The following is a 22,986-nucleotide window of genomic DNA, read 5'->3' as shown; positions in this document are numbered from 1 at the left end:
AGAAGGTAAACGAGACAGAGAACTATGCAAATGCAGAATTTGAGATAGCCTGGTTCCTTCCTTTATGGAAATGGACATACTCCAGGACTAATAGCAGCAATCATGGCTACCAACGTCTGTTGCAAACACAGCCAGCTGAGGGTTCTGTGAACATTAATAACCATGATGTCCTTCTCCTCTGGTCCAGTCTTTCATCCCATACCTCTTTACAGCAGACAGTCCATCACCCCCAAAGGCACCCACCTCTCTTCTCCCCCTTCCCAGGCATTGGGACACTTTCCTAGCCAGCCCACCCTCCCGGAAGAGCCTCACTTTCCCAGAGCAGGAAGGAGGGTAGAAAACAACCACAGCTGGAAAAAGACGACATGGTTCTACAGAACTTCTTTAGGATAACAGACTAGTAGAAAAACCGCACGCTCTCCTTTGCCTTGTTGCTGCCGCAGAGCATGTGGTTTTTCCCCAGGACACCCTGCAGAGCACCTCCTTCACAGTGAACCCTTTCACTGGGGCCACGCGCATACTGGCAGGATTGGCTCCGGGCAGGCTGGTTTGAGAACAGTGCTGGTGTGTGGCCTGGCCTTGTCAAGGGAAAGGGATCAGCGCCCAAACACGTCAACTAGGAAGTTGTTGAAACTCACCAATGCTATACAGAAAATAAATCTATGCAGTGGGGGGCAGAGTGGTGGGTGGTTTTAAGGGAAGGTGTCCTTTGTACCTAGAGTAGTCAGGGAGGCTTCTGTGGAAGGTGACATTGAACTGAGAAGTTCAGGATGAGACGGAAAGAGACATCTAGCTACAGAGAACAAGGAATGAGTGCAAAGGCCCTGGGGAAAGAATGTTAGGGCTCTTTGAGGAACAGAAAGAAAGCCTGGGTGACTGGAGTAAAACAAGTGACCGGCAACAGGCGAGGCAAGGGGAAGAAGGGTCATGGGCCAGGCGAGGTCTCATGGCATTGAACTTGGATTTTCTTCTAATGGCAATGGGCTAGGAAATAGACTCTCTTTCTCTCTCCCTTTGTCTCTCCCTCCTTCCTTCTCACTCCCTCTTTCTTCTTCTTTTTTTTTTTTTAATTCTTTTTTTGAGGCAGAATTTCATAGGCTGGCCGCACATATCAAGAACCTGTTGCCTATACTTCCCAAGTGCTGGCATTACTGGTTAAGAGGTTTTAAAGAAGGGCCATGACCTTTACAATTTACTGTTTAGATAGACAGCACTCTGGTAGCTGTCTGAAGAAAATTTCTAAGGGGGAAAACAATTGTTAGGTGGCTCTTGGTGCCCTGGCTTCCAGGCCAAGTACGAGAAGGAGAAGGTGTGCATGTGAAAGCACACAGTACTGAGCTGCTGTGACAGCAGCAGTGGTGGCCCAGCGAGGAGTGCTGGAGGCTAGATGTGGGCCATGACACATCTAGGGAGCTACTTTTCCTGGCCTTAAAGCCACAAGCACTTGTGGGGAAGGTGTACTTAGGGGCACACTTTAGGAACCCATATACCTCTTTGGTTCCCAAAAGGGTATGACATCTTTCCATTCTTAAAAAGTCATTGTCAGGGCTGGAGAGATGGCTTAGTGGTTAAGCACTTGCCTGTGAAGACTAAGGACCCCGATTCGAGGCTTGATTCCCCAGGACCCACGTTAGCCAGATGCACAACGGGGCGCATGCGTCTGGAGTTCATTTGCAGTGGCTGGAGGCCCTGGCACGCCCATTCTCTCTCTCTATCTGCCTCTTTCTCTCTCTGTCACTTTCAAATAAATAAATAAAAATAAACCAAAAAGAATTTAAAAAGTCATTGTCAGAGTCACTGTCTAACATATAAGAGTGTTCTAGAAATAACTGAGGAGTACTCAGAACAATAGCTTAACACAGATTCTTCCTATTGTAGCCCAGACTGGCCTTGAACTTTCTGGTTTTTTTTAAAATATATTTTATTTTTATTTATTTGCTTGAGAGAGAGAGGGAGCGCAAGTGATAGGACCTCCAGCCACTGCAAACAAACTCCAGATGCATGTGCCACCTTGTGCATCTGGTTTATGTGGGTCCTGGGGAATCAAACCTAGGTCCTTTGACTTGCAGGCAAGCGCCTTAACTACTGAGCTATCCCTCCAGCCCTGGCTTTGAACTTTCTGTCCTTTGGCCTGTGCCTCCTGAGTGCTGGGACTACAAGTATGCACCCAATATATCTGGCTCACTTACCTTCTTTTTCCATTTCAAAATTTTGTTTATATTATATACATATATACATACACGATGTTGCAACACACAAAAGCATCTCTGTGTAATCACCCTGGGAAAATTCTGTTTTCTACTTATTTTTTTACTATACCAAAACTACTTTCCTGTTCCTTCTTCTCCTCCTTTTTCTTCATGATGCTGGGGATGAAGCCCAGGGTTTTGTTCAAGCTAGGCAAACACTCTTCCACTAAGCCATACCCTGAGTTCTAGATATCCTTTTGGTCTTTTTTTGTTTTGCAGACAGGGTCAAATGGAGCCAAGACTGGCCTTGAACACCTGATACCTGATCCTCCTGCCTCTGTCCAAGTGCTAGTGTGTACCACTATGCCTGGCTTTACATATCATATCAATCATATCATATATCATTCATATAGATAGATAGCTATCATCTATATGGGCATGTGTATGTATGTATGTATACATACACACATATATATATGCATATATATATATATATACATATACATATACATACATATTTTTTTTCCTGCAAGGTAGTGTCTCACTCTATCCCAAGCTGGCCTGGAACTCACTATGTAGACCCAGGGTGGCCTCCGACTTGCAGACATCCTCCTACCTCTGTCTGTGCTGGGATTAAAGGTATGCACCACCACACCCAGAATTCTTATGTTTTTATCTTTGTATGTGTATAATGGGTGAGACCTGTGTGTGAGTGCGTGCCACGGTGTGAGTGAAGGGCGTTGGTCCGTACCTTCTACCTTGTTTGAGGAAGCCCCCTTTGTGGCCCGTGCTGTGTACACCAAGCTAGCTGGCTCACGAGCTTCCCGAGCGTCTCCCATCTGCCTTCCGGCTCACTGTAGGAGGGCTGGGATCTCAGCCATTCCCCCACTGTGTCTGGCTTCATGTGGGTTCTGGGGGATCTGAACAGAGATCATCACACTTGCACAGCAGTACTTTTGCCATCTTGCCAGCCCTGCATATGCTATTTTGTTGTTGTTGTTGTTTTCCAAGGTAGGATCTCGCACTTGCCCAGGGTGACCTAGAATTCACTAGTAGTCTCAGAGTGGCCTCAAACTCACAGTGATTCTCTTACCTCTGCCTCCTGAGTGCTGGGCTTAAAGGCGTGCGCCACCATGCCCAGCTCCTGCTTATCCTATTTTTAAACACAAAGGTAGATAGCTATGCCATATATATAGCATATTATATACTAGTCTATATATTACACATATGTATATTATATACACATACATATTCTAAATATGATATAAATATATATTCTATACCTTTTTTTTTCTTTTTTGGTTTTTCAAGATAGGGTGTCACTCTAGTGCAGGCTGACCTAGAATTCATTATGTAGTCTCAGGGTGGCCTCAAACTCATAGGATCCTCCTACCTCTGCCTCCCAAGTGCTAGGATTAAAGGTGTGCGCCACCACACCCGGCTTCTATACCTCTTTTTGTTTTTTTAACTAAAAACATAGTCCCTGAAGACCATTTGCTATCAGTCCATGTCTGTCTGGTGAGGTCACTATGAGATTGCATTGTCATTATGGCTACCTAGCAAGCCACTCATCTGATCAGTAGATGGCAGTTAAATGGTTTCCAGGTTTCTGGTATGATTAAATTCTGTTATAACCAAGATTTCCACATGTAGGTCTTTGGTCTTTGTGTTGGCTGAATTCTAAGAAGTGAATTTCTTGCTGTATAAATAATTATATATTCTCCTTGGTTCTGATAAATATGGACACATTGCTCTTTGGAGAGGGTGAACTCACTCTCCCTCTCCCCCTGTCCTAGCTGACTCAAAGAGCACCCCTTCACAGTGGCAGCAGGACACTCAGCCCCTGGAGGGTCAGATGAGCAAAGTTCACAGGTCGGGAGCCAAGAGGCAGGGCAGGGCTGGGAAACAACTCCACAGCACCAGGTGCAGAGCGCTGTCTCCTCACACAGCCAGAGAACTGGGCGTGGGTGTCCATGTTAGGGCCATGGGAAGTAGGTCACTCACTGGAGGAGTAGGAGCAGAGATAAGGATGGATGCTGACATTAGGACTGAGGGCCAAGTTTCCTTGTTTCCTTTCTTCCCACCATAAACAGGTTGACAGTTGCAAAGCAGGAAAGTGCAGGCACCATTAAAAGAGAGGCCCGTCAATAAAATAAACCACAGTGGCTAACTGAGGCCAAGTTCAGCACCACTCGGAGCATGTTTGGGAGCCTCCTGTGGACTGCCAATTCTTCTAATGGACTCCACTTCCGTGCACTCAGAGGTAATGGAACCAGTGTCAGCAAAAACAATGTTCTAAATAAAGACATGCAAGCAGCATTACTGACCTTCCACAGAATTTTCTTCTTGCAGGCCTTGAACCTGAAAAGATGTGAGGAATGTAAACTTTGAGGCAAGGAAGGTGCATACTGTGTGGGGGTGTGTGTGTGTGTGTGTGTGTGTGTGTGTGTGTGTGTATCTCAGGAATGGCTAGAAACAGTGAGAAAGTTGCACAATGTTTACAGGACTTGAATATTTAAAACACAACTTTGGGGCTGGAGAGATGGCTTGGCTGATAAGGCATTTGCCGGCGAAGCCTAAGGACCCAGGTTTGATTCTCCAGGTGCCACGTAAGCCAGGTAAGTGCACAAGGTGGCATGCATAGCTGGAGTTCATTTACAGTAGCTCGAGGCCCTGGCATGGCCATTCTGTCTCTGTCTCTCATAAATAAAAATTAAGTTAAATTAAATTAAAAATAATAAAGATAAATAAATAAATAAAACACACTTCTAGGAGGACTGAGGAGTCCAAAGCAGAAGGATCACGAGTTTGCGGCCAGCCTGGCTACATAGAGAGACCTTGCTTGGGGGGGGGTGTTTTAAAAAAGTACAATTCTCTAAACTATTTTTCCCCTAAAGCTTAAAAACATGGAAACAAGCAAAGCTGTACAACATTTTCTAACAATATGATACAAATGCATCTTTAGGGCTTTTTAGAGCAAGAAATAAGCCAACCGATTAATTTATGTCCCCACCGGGCAGTCTGCAGAGGGCGGTGGGAGGTCATTGGTCCCACATCACATTCAAGATCTCCAGCCACAGAGTTTCTTCCTTGCCTTATTTTCCTATTATTTCCTCCTCCTCTTCTTCCTCCTCTTTTGTTGAGACAGGGTCTCATTTGTAGCCCAGGCTGGCCTCAAACTCTCAACCATCCTCCCCAGTGCTGGAATTACAGGTGTAAGCCATCTTTTCCAAGTATTTCCTTTATTAATAACATATATTCTTTTAAAAATAGTTTTAGGGCTGGAGACATTGCTCAGTGGTTAAGGTTCTTGCCTGCAACATCTAATGACCCAGGTTCAATTCCCCAGTACCCACATATAGTCAGATGCACAAAGTGGTGCATGTATCTGGAGTTCGTTTGCAATGGCTGGAGGCCATGGTGTTACCTATTCTCAATCTGTCTCTCACCTTGTAAATAAATAACTAAAATAATAATAATAATAAAATTTTAAAAATATTTACTAATTTTGGAGGAGAGAGAGAACAGGTGTGCTAGGGCTCCTGCCACTGCAAACAAACTCCAAATACATGCATAGCTGTGCATCTGGCATTATGTGAGCACTGGGAAATTGAACTCAAGCTGGTAGGCTTTGCAAGTAAGTGCCTTTAATCACTGAACCATTTCGCCAGCCTCCTAATAACATACATGTTCTTTCATAACCAAAACATAGTTTTCAGGCTGGTGACACACACCTCTGGTGCTACCAGTAGGATGTGGAGGCAGGAAGATAGTGAGTTCAAGGCCAGCCTGAACTACAAAGTGACATCCTTTCTCAAAAAAAAAAAAAAAAAAAAAAAGCCGGGTGTGGTGGTGCACGTCTTTAATCCCAGCACTCATGAGGCAGAGGTAGGAGGATTGCCATGAGTTCAAGGCCACCCTGAGACTACAGAGTTAATTCCAGGTCAGCCTGGACCAGAGTGAGACCCTACCTCGAAAAACCAAAAAAAAACACAAAAAACAAAACAATCCGGGGCTGGAGAGATGGCTTAGTGGTTAGGGTGTTTACCTGCAAAGCCAAAGGACCTCGGTTCGATTCCCCAGGACCCACGTAAGCCAGATGCACAAGGTGGCGCATGTGTCTGGAGTTCGTTTTCAGTGGCTGAAGGCCCTGGCACGCCCATTTTCTCTCCCTTTCTCTCTCTCTCTCTCTCTCCCTGTATCTTTCTCTCAAGTAAGTAAATAATGAATGAGATGCTTTGGAAGGTGCTAGCAGTGCAGCTGAGGGAGTGCTTGGAGCCTTCAGGAAGGGAGCGGGAGGTCGTTGGCAGATCCTCATGGCAGGGACTGGCAGTGTAATGCAGGAATGGCTTTAGGGGACCTCAGAGAGTCACTCAAATTGTTCTGTGGGCTGGTTGGCTATGGGGTGTAAACATAAACCTGACAGGAGGGACTCCTGCAAATGGAAAATTGGTACTCAGAAGGCAGAACACAGAACCCCAGATGTCACAGAAGCCCAGAGGACGACCCCACACATCCTCAGCATAGCCCTCAGCAGTTCCTCACTGGTGGGGACCAGGGTCCAGCAGACCTAGTGGTCATTTTTGTGACCTAAGGGTTGCTACATTCTCCAGGTCCAGGAACCTATGAGAAAAGTAGAATGGGAGGTGGGTGAGCAAATCAAGTAAGTCAACAACATCATGCATCAATTAAGAGTTCAGGGGCTGGAGAAATGGCTTAGTGGTTAAGGTGCTTGCCTGCAAAGCCTAAGGACCCAGGTTTGACTCTCCAGATCCCACGTAAGCCAGACACACAAAGGTGAGGCAAGTGCAAGGTGGCACATGCCCACTAGGTGGCTCAAGTGTCTGGAGTTGGATTGCAGTGGCTGAGGCTCTCTCTCTCTCCCTCTCCCTCTCTCTTTCTTACTCTCTCTAAAAAAGAGGGGCAGGCATGGTGGTGCATGCCTTTAATCCCAGCACTCGGGAGACAGAGGTAGGAGGATTGCCATGAGTTCTTGGCCACCCTGAGACTCCATAGTGACTTCCAGGTCAGCCTACCATGAAAAAAAGGAGGGGGGCATAGGAGAGAGTTCAGGACATAAAGTGTTTGTCTGAATCGGAACTTATTCTGTAGCCCCAGGTTGTCCTCAAACCCACAGTGATTCTCTTACCTCAGCCTCGGTGCTGAGATTAAGGCATGCACCATCATGCAGTCTTGTTTTAGGTTTAAACAGAAGACAAGTGGTTCATCATTGACCCATCATTGTCTGGGCTCAGATCTCTCCTGCATGGTACTCTGACAACTTATCAGTACCATTTAAATCTCTTACCCAGAGACAAGCTTCCCCTCCAACTGGCATTAGGACCCAGCCTTTCCTTCTCCCATCATAAGACTCCTGGGAAAATTCCAATTTTTTTGGAGCTCACTGTCTCAGTTTTCTAATAGCTAGTAGGAAGGGGCATGCATCTGGAGTTTGGTTTGCAGTGACTGGAGGCATTGGTGTGCCCATTCTCTCTTTCTGCCTCTTCTTCTCTCAATTAAATAAATAAAATATTAAAATAAATAAATAAATATATGGTAGAGATTAATTGCTGAAGATACCTGACACTGATCTCTGACATGTGCACACACACACATGTATTTTGCCTTACTGTCTGACCCCCTGAGGAATACATCACTGTCACTGACCTAAACTGGCACATAATGCATATTTACTTTTGTGGTGTTGATGATAAAGTTTTATTGGCACACAGTCACACCCATTCGATGGCAGAGTTGAGTGACTATGACAGAGATCTTCTGACCTACAAAGCTGAAAATATTTGCTATCTGGGCATGTGTAAATACTTTTGGCATGAAGAGTCATTACTCATTGTTGCAATCAGCTTCATGTTGCTGGCAGAAAACACCTGACCAAGAGCAGCTTGTGGGAGGAAAGGGTTTATTTTGGCTTACAGACTCAAGGGTAAGCTCTATGATGGCAGGAGAAAATGATGGCATGAGCAGAGGGGGGAAATCACCTCCTGGCCAACATCAGATGGGTAACAACAACTGGAGAGTGTGCCAAACACTGGCAAGAGGAAGCTGTTCATAATATTCATAAGCCGGCACCCAACAATACCATCACCTCTAGGAGGCTCTAATTCCCAAATTGCCACCAGCTGAGGTCCTAGCATTCAGAACACATGAATCAAACCACCACATTCTACTCCCCACTCCCGTAAACTGACAACCATCTATGATGTAGAATGCAATGCATTTAGTCCAACTTTAAAGTCCCCACCATTTTCATCAATCTCAATGATGTTCAAACATCCCCATAGTCCAAGGTCTTTTAAGTGAGCCCCCCCCAAAAAAAACAACTTCATAATGGCACAAAATAAACATTCACACTGCAAGAGATGGCATTGGGCAGAGCAGAGAAATGTTCAACCAACACACGATTTAAAACAAACAAGGCAAACGTTAAACTCTACAGCTCTAAGTCCAACACATCTAGCCAGTGACAAGCCTGAAGTTCTTTCTTTTTCTTTCTGTCTTTCATTTTTTCCTTCTTCCTTCTTTTCTCTCTTTCTTTTCTTTTTTAGTTTTTTGAGGTACAGTCTCACACTAGCCCAGGCTGATCTGGAATTCACTACGGAGTCTCAGGGTAGCCTTGAACTCACGATGATCCTCCTACCTCTGCCTCCTGAGTGCTGGGATTAAAGGTGAGCACCACCATGCCTGGTTCTTTCTCTCTTTCTTTTAGAAAGAGAAAGAAGCTGATGGAGAGAGAGAATAGGTGCATCAGAGCCTTCCACCACTGCAAATGAATTCAGATGCATGCACCACCTTGTGCATCTGGCTTGTGGGTTCTGGGGAATTGAACCTGGGTCCTTTGGATTTGCAGGCAACTGCCTTTACCATCAATCCATTTCTCCAGCCCAAAGTCTGATAATTCTAACCAGTGACAAGACTCTGGAGTTCCAATTCTGTCCCTCCAGCTAGGCTACTCAGAGTCCCAGAAAACTTCATCCCGTGCTGGTAGCGCTCCTCAGCAGCCATGCCCCACTCCTAGTATCTCCCTTGGGTCTCTGCTGCAACCTGCAGTTTATCCTCATGGCTCCATCAGGCATCTGCACAGGTAGTCCAACAAGCCTGCTTCACATTGCCTGTGGACAGCCCCCCCCCCCACAAAAAAAAAAAAGAAAAAGAAAAAAGAATATGTTGCAGATTCAATGACCCTCTTTTCCCTGTAGTTGTTATACTCCGTAGTAGCAGGAGGGCTACCAATTAGTTAATGCAGGAGAGAATAAAGCAGACTTTGAAGAAAAGGACACTCCATCAGCATTCAGCCCCTTCAAAAGAGTCTGCAAGGCTGGAGAGATGGTGTGGTGGTTTGATTCAGGTGTCCCCCATAAACTTAGGTGTTCTGAATGCTAGGTTCCCAGCTGATGGATATTTGGGAATTAATGCCTCCTGGAGGGAGTGTATTGTTGGGGGCGGGCTTATGGGTTTTATAGCCAGTTTCCCCATGCCAGTGTTGGACACACCCTCCTGTTGCTGTATTCCACCTTAAGTTGGCCAGGGGGTGATGTCCACCCTCTGCTCATGCCATCGTTTTCCCCTGCCATTGTGGAGCTTCCCCTCGAGCCTGTAAGCCAAAATAAATCTCTTTTTCCCAGAAGCTGCTCTTGGTTGGGTGATTTCTACCAGCAATGCAAACCGGACTACAACAGTAAAGTGGTACCAGGAGTGGGGTTGCTGCTAGACACCTGACCATGTGGCTTTGGCCTTTTGGAGCTGATTTTTCAAGAGGAAAGTAGAAGGAGTTGAAACCTTGGCCTAAGAGATGCCTTGCAGTGCTGTAAGTACAGCTTGATGGACTAATCTGGTCAGAGCTGAAAGACCCGAAGGCAGTAAGAACTATGGACTGTGAGGTTTGGCTCATGAGGGTGAGAAAGAGCTGTGCTTGGACTGGGCTAGCAGTTTGTGTGAGAAGCTTGCTCTTGTGCCCATGTCCTGATAAGTTGTGCAGGGTTGCTTTGCGTAGAAATAAACTGGTGTGTGCAGAGGGATATGACACAGAAAGGAAAATCTTTGTGTGAACTGCTGCCCGTTCAGCTGCAACTGAGAGATTACAACCTTTGAGACTGGGCTAGCTGACCTGTGCTGGGGCAACAAGAAGAATGTCAACTCTTTTGAAGGAGCCTGAGTGCTCAAGGAGTGTCCTGTTCTTCAAAGTCTGCTTTATTCCCCCCTGGATTAACAAATTGGCACCCTACCTGGTATTGTGGAGTATAAGAAATACTAAAAAGAGGGTCATTGAGTTTACAACACGGTCTTGTGTTTTGAAAATGGCCATGGGCAATGTGAAGTGGGTTTGCTGGTTGCCTGCATAGAGACCCCATGGGGCCATGAGGATGAACCGTGGCTTGCAGTGGAGACCCAGTGGAGATGCCGGGACCATGAGATGGCTGCCGAGGTGCTGCCGGCCCTGATGAAGTTTCCCAGGACTGTGAGTAACCTAGCTGGAGGGGCGGAATTGGAATGCCTGAGACTTGTCACTGGCTAGAGTTGCTAGACTTAAAGCTACAGAGTTTGATGTTTGCCCTGGTTATTTAAAATCTTGTATTGGTTAAATGTTTCTTTACTATGCCCAATGCCATCTTTTGCAATGTAAATATTTATTCTGTGCCATTATGGGTTTTTTGAGGTTATTTTTTGGTATTATGGCTCAGTTAAAAGATCTTAAACTATGGGGATATATGAACATCATTGAGATTAATAAAAAATATGGGGACTTTTAAAGTCAGACTGAAAACATTGTATTTTACATCATGTATGGATATCAGTTTATGGGGGCCAGGGGCGGAATGTGGTGGTTTGATTCAGGTGTCCCCCATAAACTTAGGTGTTCTGAATGCTAGGTTCCCAGCTGATGGATATTTGGGAATTAATGCCTCCTGGAGGGAGTGTATTGTTGGGGGCGGGCTTATGGGTTTTATAGCCAGTTTCCCCTTGCCAGTGTTGGACACACCCTCCTGTTGCTGTGTTCCACCTTAAGTTGGCCAGGGGGTGATGTCCACCCTCTGCTCATGCCATCGTTTTCCCCTGCCATCGTGGAGCTGCCCCTCGAGCCTGTAAGCCAAAATAAATCTCTTTTTCCCAGAAGCTGCTCTTGGTTGGGTGATTTCTACCAGCAATGCGAACCGGACTACAACAGATGGCTTAGCGGTTAAGGCACTTGCCTGCAAGGCCGAAGGACCAAGATTCAGTTCCCCAGTACCCACTTAAAGCCAGATGCACAAGGTGGTGCATGTGTCTGGAGTTTGTTTGCAGTGGCTGGAGACCCTGGCACATGCTCACATTCTCTCTCTCCTTCTCTCTCCTTCAAATAAATAAATAAATAAAACATTAAAAAAAAAAGAGTCTGCATTATTCCTGTTGTCCCAATGCAGATCAGTTTGCCCAATCTCACTGGTTGTAATCTCACAAACAACTGCAGCTGAACAGGTGGCAGTTTCAGCCCAAAGATTTCATCTCTTTCTTTGCCATATCCCTCTGGACACACCAGTCCATTTCTACGCAATGCAACTCTGCACAAGTTCTCAGGACATGGGCATAATAGCAAGCCTCTCACACAAACTGCTTCTAGCCCAGTCCCTACAAAGTTCTTTCTCACCCTCATAAGCCAAACCTCATAGTCCATAGTTCTTACTGCATTCAGGTCTTTCAACTCTGACCAGAATAGTCCATTGAGCTGTACTTACAGCACTGCAAGGCATCTCTTAGGCCAAGGTTTCAAATCCTCCACATTCCTTTTGAAAATGAGCTCCAAAAGGCCAAAGCCACACAGTCAGGTTTCTAGCAGTAATAGCCCCACTCCTCTGGTACCAATTAGTTGTTGCAATCAGCTTCATGTTGCTCTCAGAAATCACCCAACCAAGAGCAGCTTGTGGAAGGAAAGAGGTTATTTTGGCTTAAAGATTTGAGAAGAATCGCCATGATTTATTTGAGAGCAACAGACAGAGAGAGAAAGAGGCAGAGAGAGAGAGAGAGAGGGGAGAATGGGTGCGCCAGGGCTTCTAGCCACTGCAAACGAACTCCAGATGCGTGTGCCCCTTGTGCATCTGGCTAATGTGGGTCCTGGGGAATCAAGCCTTGAACCGAGGCCCTTAGGCTTCACAGGCAAGGGCTTAACAACTAAGCCATCTCTCCAGCCCAGGAAACTCTTTTGTAAGTAGCCCTTGCCCAGGATGAAGGGTAGGGAGAAAAGAGCACCACCCTGGGAACCTTTGAAGCTCCATCAAGCTTGGTGGATCCCTGAATCCTCTGCTTCCTGCTGGTGTAACCTTGAGGAAAGAATCTGGTCCCTCTGAGCCTCAATTTCTTTATCCATGAAATGGGATTAACAGCTCCTAGCATCATTGCCAGGTTTAAAACCATAAGAGAGAAAGTACCTAACTTGGTGCTTGGTACTTAGTAGATACTAAATAAACATTCACACCCCTCTGGGGTTTTCCTCCCGGAGTTGGACAGCTAGGATAATATGGTAGGAGTGTCCCTCGCGGTGAAGTTCACTGTGAACACAGAAGACATTTCACGCTCCCCTCCCTGCCACAGTGACCAAGCCTGGATAAGGCCATTCAGCTCAGGTGCCACCCTAGTCCCCTGAGCCAAAGATTCCACTGGGCAGAGACATGAATTATGTGGGTGATTGGCAGCCCTTCTCATGTAAATTACCAGTATCAGCTAGTGGCTCCCAGAGTTCCAGCTCCAGCCTGGGTTCAGGCCAGGCTGCACTTGGATGTCTGTTTCCAATAGCTTGATGGCTTCAAATAAAATAAATACTTTATTTTACTGTTGTGGAGGTCAGAACTCTAAAATGGGTTTCACTGGGCTAAAAACAAGGGGCCAGCAAAACTGTGTTATTCTTGAAGGCTTTAGAGAAGAGAAGACCTCCTTATCAGCTCCTCGACAATGTCTGCACTCCTTATGATTCCCTCCCTCTACTCTTTTTTTGTTTGTTTGTATATGTCATGACGGTTCTATTCATTTTTTATTTTTAAGCTTTTTAGCATATATAAATAACACATGATGGGTTTCATTATGACATTTCATACATGTACATATGCTTTTTGATTATATTCACCCAATTGACCCTCTTCTACCCAACCAGTTACTCTACCTTCCTAACTTTTGTTTTGTTTTGTTTCATTTTTGGTGACTCAATGCATTGAACTGGGTTTGCTTCCAGCATGAGCAAGGGGTTATTAACAGAAGCATGAGCAACTTACTAGTAGTTACCTCATTGAAGAATATTTCCCCTGCCAATAGACACTCAAGGAGAGTTAGGGCCCTTGTGAGCATCCCTCCTACCCCATCAGTAACCTGTTAATTGCCCATAGATGGATAGAGGAGGCTTCATGAGCCTGTTCCTTCCTCTTCTCTTTCTTCCCTCCCTCCCTCCCTCCCTCCCTCCCTTCCTTCCTTTTTTTCTTTCCACAAGCTCCCACTAAGTACCCCAGCCTGGCTGGTCTCAAATTCTCCATTCTCTTTCCTAAACCTCCATAGTACTGGGATTACAGGCGTGAGCCACCACACCTGGCTTCCCTTTCTCTATCTTAAGTAAATTCAAAACAAAGCCAAGTTGAGTCTCTCTCTCAACAAATCACTCTGACTCTGTCCCTCCCTCTTTGGTTTTTAAGGCCACTGTGTTTACAATGACTCACAGAGATAATCCAGGATAATTTCCTGTTCTCAAAATTCTTAATCACATCTGAAAAGTCCGTTTTGCTAGGTCGTCTTTAAGGACCATGGTTCAGCCTGCCACTGACAACATGCACACACCAGAACTCATGATTCTCCACCCCTCCCCCCCCCCATTGCTCTTCCTTTCTTTTCCCCATCTCAGTACACGTTACTCCCACATACCTCCCCAAACCTGGGAATCTGCTTGATTCCTGTTTGCCTAGCACCCTCACTGCCCCCCCCCCCCGCCACCTCCCTCACTGCTTCATGGGAAAGACTTTTCAGTTTCTCTTCTACCTTGTCCATCCTTGCCATGCCAATAGCCTCATCTCTGCTCTCTGCTCCCCCACCGTCTACGATCCCAGTAGCTGGTATGTTCCCGTCACTGTGCTTTTCAACCCAAGCCTTTTTAATGGCTTCCCCTGTCAGAATCAAGTCTGATCTCGTCACTATATCCTGACGGAAGACCCCATGTGACCCAGTCTTGCTAACATCTCCTAGCTCATCGCTCCCATACTGAGTTGTAGCCAGCAGCATCCATGAAGCCTCTAACAAGAGCACTGGTCCTGGCCTAAGGCCCCACTAAGTTCTGGTCAGTCCATAATCAGTTAAAATGACAGCTCGTCACAGAGGTCTTTCTCCCTTGGCCTGGCCTCATTTCCCACTCCCGGCCCCAGCAGCTAGCTTTGCTAGGAGCCTATGTTTTGCCTGTTTTCTCCACTAAAAGGAATCTTCATGCCAGTGGAAAACTCACTTTCCTCATATACCATTGAATCCCTGGCAGAGCCTGTTACCTAGTTGGTACTCAGTAAATTTAATAGCTGGGCATGATGGTTAACTCATGTAATTCAGCCCTTGGGAGGTTGAGACAGGCAGATCAAAAATTCAAAGGCGGACTGGAGAGATGGCTTAGTGGCTAAGTGCTTGCCTGTGAAGCCTAAGGACCCTGGTTCAAGGCTCGACTCCCCAGGACCCACGTTAGCCAGATGCACAAGGGGGTGCACACATCTGGAGTTTGTTTGCAGTGGCTGGAAGCCCTGGCGTGCCCATTCTCTCTCTGTCTCTCTTCTCTCTCTCTCTACCTCTCTCTCTCTCTGCTTGCAAATAAATAAATTTTAAAAAATTTCAAAGGCTGTTGGGCGCGGTGGCACACGCCTTTAATCCCAGCACTTGGGAGGCAGAGGTGGGAGGATTGCTGTGAGTTTGAGGTCACCCTGAGACTCCAAAGTGAATTCCAGGTCAGCCTGGGCTAGAGTGAGACTTTACCTCAAAAAACAAAACAAAACAAAATTCAAAGGCTGGGCTTGAGGGATAGCTTAGCGGTTAAGGTGCTTGCCTACAAAGTCAAAGGACCCAGGTTTGATTCCCCAGGACTCACATAAGCCAGATGCATAAGGTAGCACATGCATCTGGAGTTTATTTGCAGCAACTAGAGGCCCTGGCATGCCCATTCTTTCTGTCTCTGTCTCTTAAATAAATAAATGTATAAAAAAATTCAGAGCCATCCTCCTTGGTTACATACAGAATTTGAGACCAGCCTGGGTTACATGAGACCATGTCTCAAATTCCCCATCTCCAAAAGAAACCTGGAATAAACACAAAATAATATGATCTTAAAAAACAATAGTCCTGGGCTGGAGAGATGGCTCAGCAGTTAAGGCACTTGCCTGCAAAACCTAACACCTGGAGTTTGAGCATGTTCATTCTGTCTGTGTGTGTGTCTCACATATACTCTCTCTGCTTTCAAGCAAATAAAATTTACAAAAAAGATAGTGCTTGGTTTTTGTCCATAGGCATCTAAAATCTAATTGCTTATTACTTAACTCCCCTGAAATTCATGCAGCCTGTTATGTGCTGCTTTGGGGGAGACAGCAGGGTGGGGGGGGCATTTGTCACTATTTCTAGGACCTCACATCCTAGGAAGAAGGAACATGTCAAAAGGAAGGGAGAGCTGAACGCTCACATGCAAGGCCTTTCTAGTAATTTCTGCAGAAGCCCCAAGATCAGAGTATATCAGAGAGCTCAGAGAGGGCTGAGCTCTGTCCTGGAAGAGAGAAGGTCGCATTTAGGGAGTTGGAGGGTCTGGGAAGGAGGGCCCAGGGAGAAAGCTGTCACCGCTTTTGTCGAGGTAATTCCTGTTACTTCAAGAAACTTTTACCTGAGGAATACAAACAGCTAAGTAATTTGCCAGGCAGTGCAGGGGCCAGGCAACAGTCAGGCATCAGAATCAAGGTAAGACAGGTAACTGTTGAAGAGTGTGGGGTTTTGGGAAGGTTAGCCTAGGTCTTGTCCCCACGCTGCTACTAAGTGCTGGGCCACAGTTTTCTTATAAGAATTTTAATTTCTTGGGCTGGAGAGATGGCTTAGTGGTTGAAGCACTTGCCTGCAAAGTCAAGGGACCCAAGTTCGATTCCCCAGGACCCACATAAACCAGATGCACAAGGTGGTGCATGCATCTGGAGTTCTTTGCAGCAGCTGGAAGCCCTGGCGTACCCATTCTCTCTCTTTCTATCTATCTGCTTCTCTTTCTCCTTCTCTCTCAAATAAATGCAGTATAAAGAATTTTAATTTCTTTATCACCTTTTTTTTTTTTTTTTTAAAGACAGGTAATAAATGTAACAGAGCAGAGCTGGATACATGGTTTAGTGGTTCAGGTGCTTATCTGTGGCTCACACCTATAAGCCTAAGGACCCAGGTTCAATTTTCCAGGTCTCAAATAAGCCAGGGGCCCAAGTTGGCACATACGTCTGGTCTGGAGGATGTTTGCAGTGGCTAGAGGCCCTGGTGTGCCTGTTCTCTCCTCTTTGCTCTCCTTCTTTCCCTCTTCTCTAATGAATAAATTTAATAATTTTTTATGAAAGTAATAGAGCCATCTGGAAGAGTTTGTTAACAGGTATGGACCACCACACTGGTCTGGCCTTTTTGAAATGTTGGAGATTAAACCTAGGGCTTTCAGTATGCTAGGCAAGCACTGTATCCCTGAGTTATATCCCCTTCTTTTGAACTTTTTTTGTTTGTTTATGACGGGAGCTTAGCAAGTTGCCTGCACTAACCTTGAATTCACTACACAAGCCTTAAATTTGTAATCCTTCTGTCTCAGTGCCCTGTGTAGCTGGCATTACAGGCCTCTACCACCAGGCCTGGCACAAATTAGGACTAAATTAATCCTCGGATTGCGTCCTGCTTAAGATGTGAGTCTTCCACTTTCCTGTCCCTGAGGTGTGGCCCCTCAGATGAAACCCGAGGGAAGCCCCTGGTCTCCACCTCTCTATTGTAGCTACAGGGCCTCCATGCGGTCCTGCTTCCACCTCTAGGTCTTTGAACCTGTCCCACCCTCTGCCTGGATGTTTATTTAACCCGGACACAGACAGAAAGAGGCACACGGGGAGAGAATAGGCGCACACAGAGCCTCTTGCCCCTGTAAACCTCCAGACACATGCTGAGAGGGAAATTGCTGCAGGGCTGGAGTTACTCAGGTGTTTGCGGGGGAGGGAGTTTGGGCCCAGCCCCTTCCCTCCTGGACGCTGCACACAGGTGTGTTGACTTCTGGCCAGACCCAAAATAAAAAGCCTGGCCGCTCAGGAAGGCTTTTGGACTTCTCCCTTTTCTCCCCGCCTCTGGGCTATTTATCTCTTCACCAACCAGGAAAGGCTTAGCTGTTGCCAGGGTGGGAAAGGATATGCATGGGCTGTTAGGTCATGTGGACGTGTCCACTCCTCACCCCTTGGTTCTCAGACTAACCTCCCCTGCCATGCCCCCTTCTTTGTCTCACCTCTCCTGAATTGTTTTTGTTTTTCGAGGTAGGGTCTCACTCTAGCTCAGACTGATCTGGAATTCACTATGTAGTCTCAGGGTGGCCTCGAACTCACAGCAGCAATCCTCCTACCTCTGCCTCCTAAGTGCTGGGAATAAAGGCGTGTGCCACCATGCCCAGCTCTGATTTCTGAATAAATATAATAATCTAATAATCATCCTTCTTAGTCTGGTTTATCCAATTTTTTAGTTAAAAGCAGACATGAACTTGGTTTTGGGGTTTGAGGTAGGGTCTTACTCTAGCCCAGTTTGACCTGGAATTCATTATGTTCTTTCAGGCTGGCCTCAGATTCCTGTTTCTGCCTCCCAAGTGCTGGAATTAAAGGCATGCACCAGTACACCAGGCCTCAAGCTAGTCTTGAACTCACAGGGATCCTTTTACCTGAACTTGCTGAGATTATAGGTATGAGCCACCATGACTGGCATCCAGGCCTGATTTTATACGGTTCTGGGGGTTGAACCCATGGCTTTGTGCATGCTTGGCAAGGACTCTACTCTACTGAGCTACATTCCCAACTCAGTCAAACAGATTTCTCTTTTTCCTACAATAGCAGTGTCGGACTCTTAATTCCACTTTTTTCCTTAGTTATCTCCTTTTTTATTTTGTTTTGAGACAGGGTTTATTTATGTAGCTCAGGCTGCTCTCAAATTCCAGGTGATTATCCTACCTCAGCCTCCCAAGTGCTGGACCTACAGGCATATGCCACTGCACCCAGACCTCTAGAGTTCACTGAGTTAACGCCTCTCCTCTTAGAAGCATAGATTGATGTTCTGGTTGCCGAGGGTAAGACAGAGAGATCGGATGAAGACGAGAAAGGACATGGGATGTGGCGTGCCGGCCAGGGCAGCAGCAGGACAGGTTTGGATGCTTGCTTGTTTAGGAGCCATCTTCGAAGGGGTGTTTGATTGTGGTTAGTCTGGTCTTTGTCACTTAGAGGACTTCTGGCTGCTAGCCCCTTGGCAGAGAAATGAATAGGCCTCCCAACTTGGATCAGAGGTTCTCCAAGCAAAGCTCTCAAGCTTGGGGTAAAGAAGGCCATAGAGCTTCTTTTGTTCTTAGAATCCTAATGGTCTGGATCCACAACTTACCATCCGTTCTCCACGTGTAGCCAACTTGTGTGCTGGGTGCCAGACTCACAGAGGCAGTTCATCATGTCTGGGCTATGCTATCAAGTGGATCTCAATGTCCCCTTCTTTTTTTTTTTTTTTCATGTTTTAAAAAATATATTATTTATTTATTTGAGAGAGAAAGAGAGAGAATGGGTGCACCAGGGCCTCTTGCCACCAATTCCAGATACATGCGCCACCTTGTGCATCTGGTTTATATGGGCACTGGGGAATCGAACCTGGGTCCTTTAGGCTTTGCAGATAAGCGCCTTACACTAAGTCATCTCTCTAGCCCCCTTTTCATGTTTTTTTTTAAAATAATTAATTTATTTATTTGAGAGAAAGAAAGGCAGATAGAGAATGGGTCTGTCCCTTTCTTATTGGTCAGATACTGATACTCAGAGAAGACCATAGCCCACTGGGATCGCACAGCTAGGTAGGGGTAGGGCTGTACCTTCTTCATAAGGCCGAAGGACTCACAGCAGAAGGCTGGAATTGTTTGAAGTCCTCTAACTCCAGCCCTTTCTTCCACTTAAACGAAGCGCAGCCGCACAGAGCCTGGGCAAGCTGGCAGCAAGCCTCACAGCAGGTGTGAGGCACTGGCTGAGGTTCCGGTTTTTCTAATGATATTTGCTTTTGAAACACCTCCAGGGAATGGAGTGGAAGTGAATCGGTGGGATCAGATTTGCATCCTGTGCCCACAGGCAATGGAGAAATGGCCTTCCTGAAGAGGATTTGCCAAAGCTAAACAGAATCAAGCTGCTTAGCTGGGCATGGTGGCTCACACTGGTAATCCCAATGCTGTTAGGAAGGCTGAAGCAAGAGGATTACCTCAAGTTCCAGGCCACCTTAGGACTACATAGCAAGTAACAGGACAGCAAGACCCTATATCAAAAATAAAAGGGCTGCTCCCAATCCTATAGATTTCCTTGTGGCCAACCCTGGCCAAGAAGCAAGGGATGGAATTCTGCAAACACCATGTCAGTTTAGCTAACTTGACATAGTACAAGCAAGTTGACATAGCAAGTGCACAAGGTCGCACGTGCACACTAGGAGGCGCAGGCATCAGGAGTTTGATTGCAGTGGCTGGAGGCCCTGGCATGCCAATTCTCTCTCTCTCTCTCTTGCCAGTCTGTTGGGCTTGCCTCAAAAAAAAAAAAAATAGTGTCTCATGGGGCTAGAGAAATGGATTAGTGGTTGGAACACTTGCCTGCAATACCAAAGGACCCAGGTTCAATTCTCCAGGACCCACGTAAGCCAGATGCACAAGGTGGTGCATGCGTCTGGAGTTTGTTTGCAGTGGTTAGATGCCTTGGCGTGCCCATTCTCTCCCTCTCCTTCTCTCTCCCTCTCTCTGCCTTTGTCTCTCTCAAATAAATAAATAAAATATTTAAAAAATAAAATAAAAGGGCTGGAGAGATGGTTTAGCAATTAAGGCCAAAGGACCCAGTTTCAACTCCTCAGGACCCATGTAAACCAGATGCACGAGGGGGCACATGCACCTGGAGTTTATCTGCAGTGGCTGGAGGCCCTGGTGTGCCCATTCTCTCTCTACCTGCCTATTTCTGTATATCTCTCTCTTTCTCAAATAAATAAAAATAACATACATCTTTAAAAAATAAAAATAAATAAATGAAAGAAAAAAGGGCAGGGGTATAGCTCAGTGGTACTGTGGTTGTCTAGCATGTACAGTGCCCTGGGTTTGATCCCCAGCTCCACAAGAAAAGATAGAACAGGGCTGGAGAGATGGCTAATGGTTAAGGTGCTTGTCTGAGAAGCTTGAAGCCTAAGGACCCAGGTTTGATTCCCCAGTACCCACGTAAGCCAGATGCACAAGGTGGCACATGGCATCTGAAGTTTGCTTACAGTGGCTGGAGGCCCTGGTGTGCCCATTCGCTCTGTATCTGTGCCCCCCCCAAATAAATACATGCAAAAGAAAGAACAACAAAAACAAATAAAAACTAGTTCTAGAAAATGCAGAATCAAGTTGCCTGGTAGGGTCATAGCATTATCTAACCTATAAATTTCCTCAGGGAGAAGTGCCATGGTAGGTCTGCTGATAAAGAGTTGTCCTAAGGTAAGAGTGGAGTATAGGCTACACTTGTAGAGAAACTGGTCCTTCAAATAAACCCTCACTTTTGTTACAGGCTATGGATAAAGCCCAGGGCCTTTGCTCCCAATAGGCAAGTGGTTTGCCACTGAGCACTGTGGTAGGAGGACTGCTGGCTGGAAGGCTGCAGTGACTTTGAGGCCAGCCTGGGCTACAGAGTGAGTTTCAGATCAGCCTGGACTAGAGTGAGACCCTGCCTCAAAAAACAACAACAACAAAAAAAAAACCTGCCATCAATTTTGTTTTTTTAATATTTTATTTATTTGAGTTTTTAAAATATTTATTTGAGAAAGGAGAGAAAGAGGGAATGGGTACACCAGGGCCTCCTGCCACTGCAAACAAACTCCAGAGGCACATGCCACTGTGTGCATCTGGCACTATGTAGACGTGGGGAAATTGAACTCAGGTTGTCAGGCTTTGCAAGCAAGCACCTTTAAGTGCTGAGCCATCTCTCCAGCCCTATTTATTTACATGTTAGAGAGAGAGAGAGAGAGAGAGAGAGAGAGAAAATGAGAATGGGCACACCAGAGGCCTCTGCCTCTGCAAATGAACTCCAGACATACAGCTCTGTGTGAACACTGCTGTGAATATAGTTTGACTTCCTCCATAGTTTAGAGATCTTCCTTAAGATTATTTCCAAGAAATTGAACTACTAGGTGAAAGGGAAACAAATATTTCATGTTTAAAATTAATTCATATATTTTAATTTTTTAGTTTATTTGAGACAGAGAGAAAGGAAGAGAGAGAGAATGGGTGCTCCAGGGCCTCTAGGTACTATGAACAAACTACAGACACAAGTGCCACCTTGTGCATCTGGTTTACATGAGTCCTGGATAATTGAACCTGGGTCCTTAGGCTTTGCAGGCAAAGTGCCTTAACTGCTAAACCATATCTTCAGCCCTAAAATTAATTTAATTTTTGAGATAGGTTATCATGTAGGTAGGCTGGCCTTAAACAAGGCTGTGTAGCTGAGGATGATCTTGAACTTCCTATTCCCCTACGTCTACCTCCCAGTACTGGGATTTACAGCCTTGAGTCATCTCATACGGGTTATGTGAGACTGAACATAGGTCTTTGTGCATGCTAGGCAAGCACTCTACACGCTGAATTACAGCCCCTGCCCAGAATAAAAACTTTAGACCTATGTACATAATGTTTGATGGCATAAAGCAGGTATTATTTCTTATAGCTCACCTCTTCTACCATCTCAGGATTCCAGAACCTCCTAGCTCACTCCAAGGAGTTCTCATTCTCCCGGGAAATGCTTTAGAGCTGATTCCTATCTCCTATTCTCTGCACAATTACTCCAGTCTCCCTCAGCTAGTTTCTCCCCTCCTTCTACCTCAACAAATCCATCCCAGTTTTCAACACTTCCTCCAGTGTCCCTCACTCTGCAGGTCAGGACCAAAGTCTAGGGACATCTCTTGTTCTCACACTCAGATGCAGCACTGGGTCCTAGTTCCAAATTCACGTGTTTCCTGGAAAAGCTGACTCCTTGGTCAGGGGGAAGAGTGGGGAGCATGATCAAGTGTGACCACAAAGGACAGGAACTTTGGCACTAGTTGATACTGAGGAGAGAGAGGGGAAGACCGCTTACCTGGTATGTTTGTTCAGTGACGATACTTGTATGTCTCCCGGGATGGTGAGCAAGCCACTGGGGCTCCAAGAAGGTGAAGCAGTCTCAACAGTCACGCAGTAAGCTGTCTCTACCCTGGAGTGAACACTGCACTTGCTGCATTGAAAATCTGGAGCACAAGAGAGATGGGAGGGCCAAGTGGTAGGAAAAGGCACTATAAATAGATGGATGAATAAACACTGGTAACAGCGGAGATTTAATGTGCATCCAAATCTTTGATGCGTAGCACAATGTTCTTTCTTTTCTCTAATCAGTGGAAGCAAGTCCTGGGTCTGTGTCTGTTAGCAGCTTTGACTTAGGATCTTAAGCTTGAAGAAGCAGCACCCTGAAAAAATAAAACAAAACCACTTTTTAAAATTTTGTCCATTTTTATCTGTGAGCATGCACTATCTGTATAGTGTATGTTGCAGTCAGGTTCA

This window comes from Jaculus jaculus, chromosome 1 (genome assembly GCF_020740685.1).
Source record: "Jaculus jaculus isolate mJacJac1 chromosome 1, mJacJac1.mat.Y.cur, whole genome shotgun sequence".
NCBI lineage: Eukaryota > Metazoa > Chordata > Mammalia > Rodentia > Dipodidae > Jaculus > Jaculus jaculus.
Note: the sequence above shows the minus strand (reverse complement) of the source record.